The following is a 7,100-nucleotide window of genomic DNA, read 5'->3' on the forward strand; positions in this document are numbered from 1 at the left end:
GTTATCCCCTTTCCCATTTCCCCTCCATAAGCCCCCATCCCATCCTCCCTCCCCCTGCTTCTATGAGGGTGTTCCCCCACCCACTCACCCTCTGCCACCTCACCACCCTGGCATTCCACTACACTGGGGCATCTAGCCTTCACAGGTAGAAAGCCCCTGATTCAGTCTAGCTCCCCATCCCCCTTGCCTTTTTCTTATTACTGTTTTTCCTTCTTCTTTTTTTTTTTTTTAAAGTAGAAACAGGTTCAGACTTGCCTGAGACTTGCAGTTCTCCCACCTTAACCTTTGTTGTTACAGGTGTGTTTTAGTGCACCCAGTGACAGAATCCTGGAGCCCTTGACTTTTCTCAAGGTCATGGGGAAGTCAGGACTGAGAGCTCCAGCAGGCATAGCGAGCGAGGTGAGCAGGTGACTCCAACTTGCATTTACAGAGAAAGAGAGACTGTCCTTATGAAGAGTGGCAATAGCTCACAACATCTCAACCAATGAAAATCCGTATTCCAGTCCATTTATAGACTTTTTACATATAGGATCTGTTTTGCAAACATTGGCACCTTTGTTTATAACCATGCAGACATATGTTGTTTGCTCCTGATGTCATACAGTGCTCGAGAGAATGAGTGCCTTCCCCATGTGCTACCAACTTGGGTTTTATCCTGTGGTGCGGGACAAAGTTTTCCACAGGAATTGTGATGGAGCCTGGCTGTCTTATGTGGCACTGTTTAGCTGTTGTGATAGGCTGAGAAGGGGAAACCATGTTTTATTGCTTTACAAGCCAACCCTACTAAGAACATACATCTGCTTTAAAACCACTCAATTTCTTCTCTAGTGCCCAAGCAGATTGCTCCCGGGCTCAGGCAGTTATTAAAGGCAGCTCTGCCTCTGATCGCCGCAGTTTGCATTCCTAGCAGGAGCACAGCCTGGGTGCAGGGCAGGCTGGGCTCAGTCAACAGCTGTCTGTGCCCGCTGTAAACTCAGACTGCTCCGCCCCACAACTGGCAATGAGAACTGAAGGAGTTCCCAAGCTCTGTGGCTTTTATCTTGCTGGTTAATAGGGAAGGGTGCTAAAGGGAGGCCATTCTTGAGCAATAAATCCAGACAGCAAATAAAACAAGAGGAGCGGGAAGAAAATTACAAATGTAGGAGGTTTCCTTTGTTTACTATATTTAATTGGGATTCCACACACGTGAATGAAGGAGGGAAGAGGTTTTCTCCCAAGGTGACTAAGAAGGGGCTAGGGGCTTCCTGGGTGTGTGGGCATTTCATTTTTAAGACAATGTCTCATGTAGAACAGTCTAACCTTGACCTTGAACTTCTGAACTTCTTGCCTCTGCCATTCAAGTGTGGAGATTACTGTAATGTATCACCACGCCTGGTTTAGGTGGCGCTGGAGATCAACCCCAAGGCTTGCCAGTATGGACAGAGCCACATCCCAGCCCCAGTCTGTGGGCTTTCTAGTGTGCAAATTAGTTGGAGTCTGCCTAGCTTACGAAAGTTTCCTGAGCTCTGTACAAGATCTGTGTCTCAGGGACACTCAAGTCAATAGTCATCAAAGACAACGGTTGTATTTTGGGATGGGTCTAATCACATTCTCTTAGGCACAACTCTCCAGCCATGCACCGAAGTTACTCTTCACTTGCCAGAGACACTTCCCAAGCGAATGAAAAGAGTCAGTTCTTGTGTCTGTCTCACACCCACCCCATCCACAGTTCTTTCCAACCCACTAGTTCCTGCGCCCAGGCTAAGGAGAACAAAACAGGGGTGGGGGTGGGGCACAGCTTCTCTGGCAGCTGTCTGGAGCACTTCGGGGTAGGTGGGTTGTCATCTTCTGTGGGAGTTTGCAAACGCCCTTCTGAAGCAGAACTGGGGAGGCGGAGCTAGGAGATGGCTGGGCTGGGGAAGCTGAGCTACAGAGGCTTTGCGAAACCTGGGCTGTGCCGATGGCTAGGCTGGGGAAACCGGGCCGGGAAGGCAGGGTTTGGGGAGGCAGGGCTGGTGAGGCTGGGAAGGCCAGACTGGGGAATCTGGAGAGTGGCTGGGGGAGTTGGCAGAGGAATGGGGTGAGTTAGGACTGCTGTAGCAAGGCACCGAAGCAGACCTCTCCTTCCGGAAGTCCCTTCTCCTTTGGAGAACAGGACTATGTGTCCTGACTCCTCTGGAACTCTGTGTAGTCTTTGACCTCTGGCCCAGATCTCTTCCTCTGGGTGACTGATCAGGCTTTAGGAGTCACTGTCATTCGACCAGCCAGCCCTCTGTGCTGTTTTCTCTTTGATGGGTACAGACTAGGACTGCTCTTTGAGCCCAGATGAGGAATGGGGAAGATGTGAACTCAGCACAGCTCTCCTCACTCCAGATCCCGGAAAGGCCTTTGTAGTTGTTACTGGGATTGTCCTTATAGCAACAGCACTGACTTGAACTATATGAGTAAGAAAATAGATTGCAGGTTGAGAAGCCCAGCTCTGGTCTCCACCTGTCAAGCTGCCTCTCAGTGGTGGAAAATTTAAGAGTTCAAGCAGCCCGGGCCTCTGCTGTTTGACTGTGCCCTAGAGAGCACAATCTCTTGAGATGACACACACCGTGCAAGACCTTTTCTGCCAACCCTAGAGAAAGCTTAAAGATACTCATGAAAGGTGTACACCTTTCCTTCTCTGGTCAGCCATTAGGTTAATGTAGGCCCTCTTTCAACCTTGAATAGACCAGGGTCTGTCTGAGAGGAGGGACCCATGGAAAAACAGGATGGTGACAAAATGCTGAGAAAGCTGAAGGAAGAGGGGTGACTCACCCGGGCTTGTGTTTCAGAGGTATCAGCCCAAGGCTACTTGACCTGGTTGCTCTTGAGCTCCTGGTCGCACAAATACTGTGTCAGAGGTCCAGGGAAGAGAAGGCCTGCTTACCTAAGGGCAGCAACGAAGCAAAAAGAGAGGAAGGGAGGAGGCCAGGGTCCTACTATACCCTGAAAGGATACATTACACTTCCGAAATTGCAGATTTCTCTCACTAGGCCCCACTTCTTAAAGGTTCCCAACTCCATATGTCACAAGCCTTCATCACATGGCCTGGGGGGACATTTAAGGTCCAAATCAAAGCATGTGGACAAATTTAACTGGCTTTGTACTTTGACTTGGTGCCTAAATTATAACTTCATACGTAGATACAAACTTAATGTATGTAATAAGCTTCACCGAAAGTATAAACTTAGATCCACACTCCCAAGAGAGAGCAGGTACCCAACAAAAGACTCATGTGCTGAGTTTGATGATGGCTTTGGGTCCTTGCTGTCTGGGATCCCTACTTGTTGACTGAGGTAGGCTCCAGGCTTTCCTGAAGATAGTCCTGTGAGAACAGTGACTCTCATAGCCCAGCCTCCTTTAGAAGTTCTCTGGCTTGGAAATGTTCCCCTCATTGTGAAATTTACATTAAACCAATCGATCTTGATTGTCGTCATAAAATAAGGAATCCCAACCAACAGATGATTGTAACCGACAACAGCAAAGTAACTGTGAACTTTAAAAACTATGCTAATGCCCATCCCTGTGCAGAAATATTAGCCTATGCTCTTTCTGTGGCATATGCGGATGTGTTTGGAGTCTATTTTTGTAATAGAGTAAAAAACTCAGCTCCAAAAATATCACTCTCCCCTTTGACATTTATCAGTGACAGCAATCGTGTCAGGGAGCATGAACAAACAGAAGATGGGCAGGTTTGCTTCCTCAAGCCAAGCTTCAAGTTTCGTTTTAAAACAATATATTAAACATCCTGATCCCTGGGCCTAATTGTAATGATATTTCAGACAAAATTCTTATTATTGGGTAGTGATCATGTTCACCTAATCTTATACGTCTTTGTGAACCCAGAGTCTTAAGCAACGTGACTAGAGAGATACCTAAGTTGGTAAAGTCCTTGCCACGAAGGCCCAGGACCCTGGGTCAAGCTTCAGAACCCATTTAAAAAGTCGGGCACAGTGGCACGCATGTGTAACCCCAGGGCTGAGGGGGTTAGGGCAGATGAAGCCTTGTAGTTTATTGGCTGGACAGCCAGGGCTCTTTCATTAGTTCCAGACCAGTATGAGACATTCTATCTCAAAGAACAAGGCAGACAGCACAGGAAGACTGGTACTTGAGGTTGGCCTGTGCCCTCCATATTTACCCTACCCATAAACAAGCCCATATTGTAGGGAGTAATAGTTACCAAAATGTATTGTTTTCAGGTATGAATCTGTCAAAGAATAAAAAAAATAATTTTATCCACACATATATAAACATACAGAGAGAGACAGACAGACAGAAAGAAAACAGAAAGAAATAGCATGTATGATGGACACACCTGTAATCCCATACTGGGGAGGCTGGAACAGGAGGATTACTACAAGTTCAAAGCCAACATAGACCCTGCCAAAAGAAAGAAAGGTAGGAAAAAGATAAAAAGAAGCACAAAATCCATAGGAGGGCTTTAAAATGATTAGGAAAGCGGAGCTCTGGATAGATGGGTGAGGAGGAAGAGGGACGGGGAGGGGTGTGGGGGACAGTGGGTAGATCAGTGTCTCCTCTCTCCAAAAATAAAATAATAAGCACATGTAACTGTTTCTGTGTTAATATTAGTTAATCTGTTAAAAGGAGGCCCATTTTACATCAGTATAAATATGAAAAGTATAAATGAGCGCGAATCCAGTCATCATAATCATGATTATAGCAGCAATGCATCAGAACACTAGCTCAAGGTAGCTTACGTTCGAGTGGTCACACACACGTGCGCGCGCGCGCGCGCGCGCGCGCACACACACACACACACACACACACACACACACAAGCTAAAGCCTCACTAACCAAGGAGTGCTGTGGACCTGGAGTTAATAACCCGCTGAGGTAGTCTGGATTACAGATAGTTTGTGTTCTCTTTCCCAGCCCTTCTTATACAAGGAACAGGCAAATTTGAATTAGAATGTACCTTTCCTGGTGAGATTTGATGGGGTCAGATGTTTTCACTGGAGCTTGGGTTCCTATATATCTTAGGTTTTATCAACTATTTGTTTGAAAATAAGAACTCTGGCCAGGCAATGGTGGCACATGTTTTTACTTTCAGCACGTGGAAGGCAGAGGCAGGTGGATCTCTGTGAATTCGAGGCCAGCTCAGATACAGGCTCATGCTCCAAGGCTACACAGAGAAACCCTGTCTCAAAAAAACAAAATGGAAGGAGGTGGGAAGGAGAGAGAAGGAGAAGGGGAGGGGGAGGAGAAGGGGAGGAAGAAGGAAGAGGAGAAGGAGGAGGAGGAGAAGAAGAAAGAAACAAAGAAACCAAGAGAAGAAAATGAGAGCTCTTGAAGCAAACAGTGCTTCTCTCCTTTGTCCTGCCCCTCAGAGGGGTCACTCTGCTGCTCTTCTGGTTGACCCCACTTACCACTCTTGAATCTTGAATCAGTGTCTTGAATCTGACACTGTCTGGGGCTTTGTGCTCTCTCCTGTTTCTCAAGCCATTCTTTCTCAGGGCCCACCACTAGAATCCATCCACCCTCCAGCTCTCAAATTCTGACTTCCTTCCAGGTTTGTCCTCAGCCTGGGCAAGTCTCTCTCCTCGCCTGCGTTGCCCTCACCCACTCCATGACTTTACCCTCAACTCTATCTCTCCCATTTCCTCCCAGTTCCACACATACAGCTCTACATACCTCTGTCTTAGATGCCCACATCCTCCTTGAAATTCTGACGTGTATCCTGTATCTTGACTAGTGGACAGCTGGTCCATAATCAGTGCCTAGGGTGTGAAAGCAACCTCCAACCCAAGCCAATAAACAGCCTACAGCAATACAGCAAACGCCTGAGTGCTTTCCTCAAGACACCTGAGCTGGCGTCTGTAGGGAGGAAAAGGGCTCTTTCCACAGTGAAGAAACCAGAATTATAAGATGAAAGAGATAAGCAAGCAGCCAAACCCAAAGAAGGAAATGAAGCTAGGGGAGGAGTGACAGGGAGGAAGGGTGACACTGAGTACAGGCTTCATGAGGCGGCATCAAAAGATAAGAAACTCCTCAATAAAAAAGGGGAGGGAGAGTTGCATAGAACAAAGTATGAGGACTGTACAACCCATTCATTCACTCATTCATTCACTCATTCACCTAATTGGAAGTCATAAATTATTGAATATATAAAGAATAATGAATGTTAAGTTTTCTTGCTCTCTCTGTCTCTTTGCTTCTCTCTCTCCCTCCCTACCCCCCTCTGTGTGGGGGGGGTCGGGGTGTGGGGGTGTGGGGTGTGTGTGTGTGTGTGTGTGTGTGTGTGAATGGGGTACATAGTAGCAGAAGAAATTAGGAAAGTGAGTTGGAGCAGCCAGCCCTGAAAGCAGATGTTTGCTTCTTTCAACTTCAATAACATGTACTCTCTACTTCCTGAGGAAAGGGCAGGCTGCTAAGTTTCAGGGCCTGATATCCACTTATGTATTTACAAACTAATGTGAGTTGACATCGAGTTTAAAATCTACTGCCACGTGACTTCCTGCCATATTCCAAAGGAATTCACAGCAATAAAGTAGGTATTCAGAGAGCCAATGTGTGGTGGATCCTTTCCCATGGCCAGTTCTGGGCAAGGAGACAAGACAGGTTGAGAAGGAAGATGAAGAGGGGGAGGTGGGTAAAGAGTAGAAAGGGAGGGAGGGAGAAGGAGTAGAGCAAGAATAAGAACAAGAAGGCCAACAACTCAGCCTTGCTTGCTGGGGAAAACACATAATCCCAGTGAGTTCAACACCAGCCCGGGCTATGTGCATAGCAAGACCTTGTCTCAAACTAAGTAAGAAGACCAGCAAGCTAAGCCCTACTTACATGTACACTGAAACCATTTGATCCACAAAGGGGGTGAGGGTTAGTAAGTCTGGTCTCAACAGGTTTACATACATTCAAACTCATGAAATGCTTAAGGTCTGAGGTCTGAACAAAACAAAACAAAACGAAACGAAACAGAAAAAACACCCTGGCAGTGGTGGTGCACGCCTTTAATCCCAGCATTTAGGAGGCAGAGGTAGGCTGATTTCTGAGTTCGAGGCCAGCCTGGTCTATAGAGTGAGTTCCAGGACAACACCCAGGGCTGCACAGAGAGACCCTGTCTTAAAACACACACA

The sequence above is a fragment of the Mastomys coucha genome, unplaced genomic scaffold (genome assembly GCF_008632895.1).
Source record: "Mastomys coucha isolate ucsf_1 unplaced genomic scaffold, UCSF_Mcou_1 pScaffold17, whole genome shotgun sequence".
NCBI lineage: Eukaryota > Metazoa > Chordata > Mammalia > Rodentia > Muridae > Mastomys > Mastomys coucha.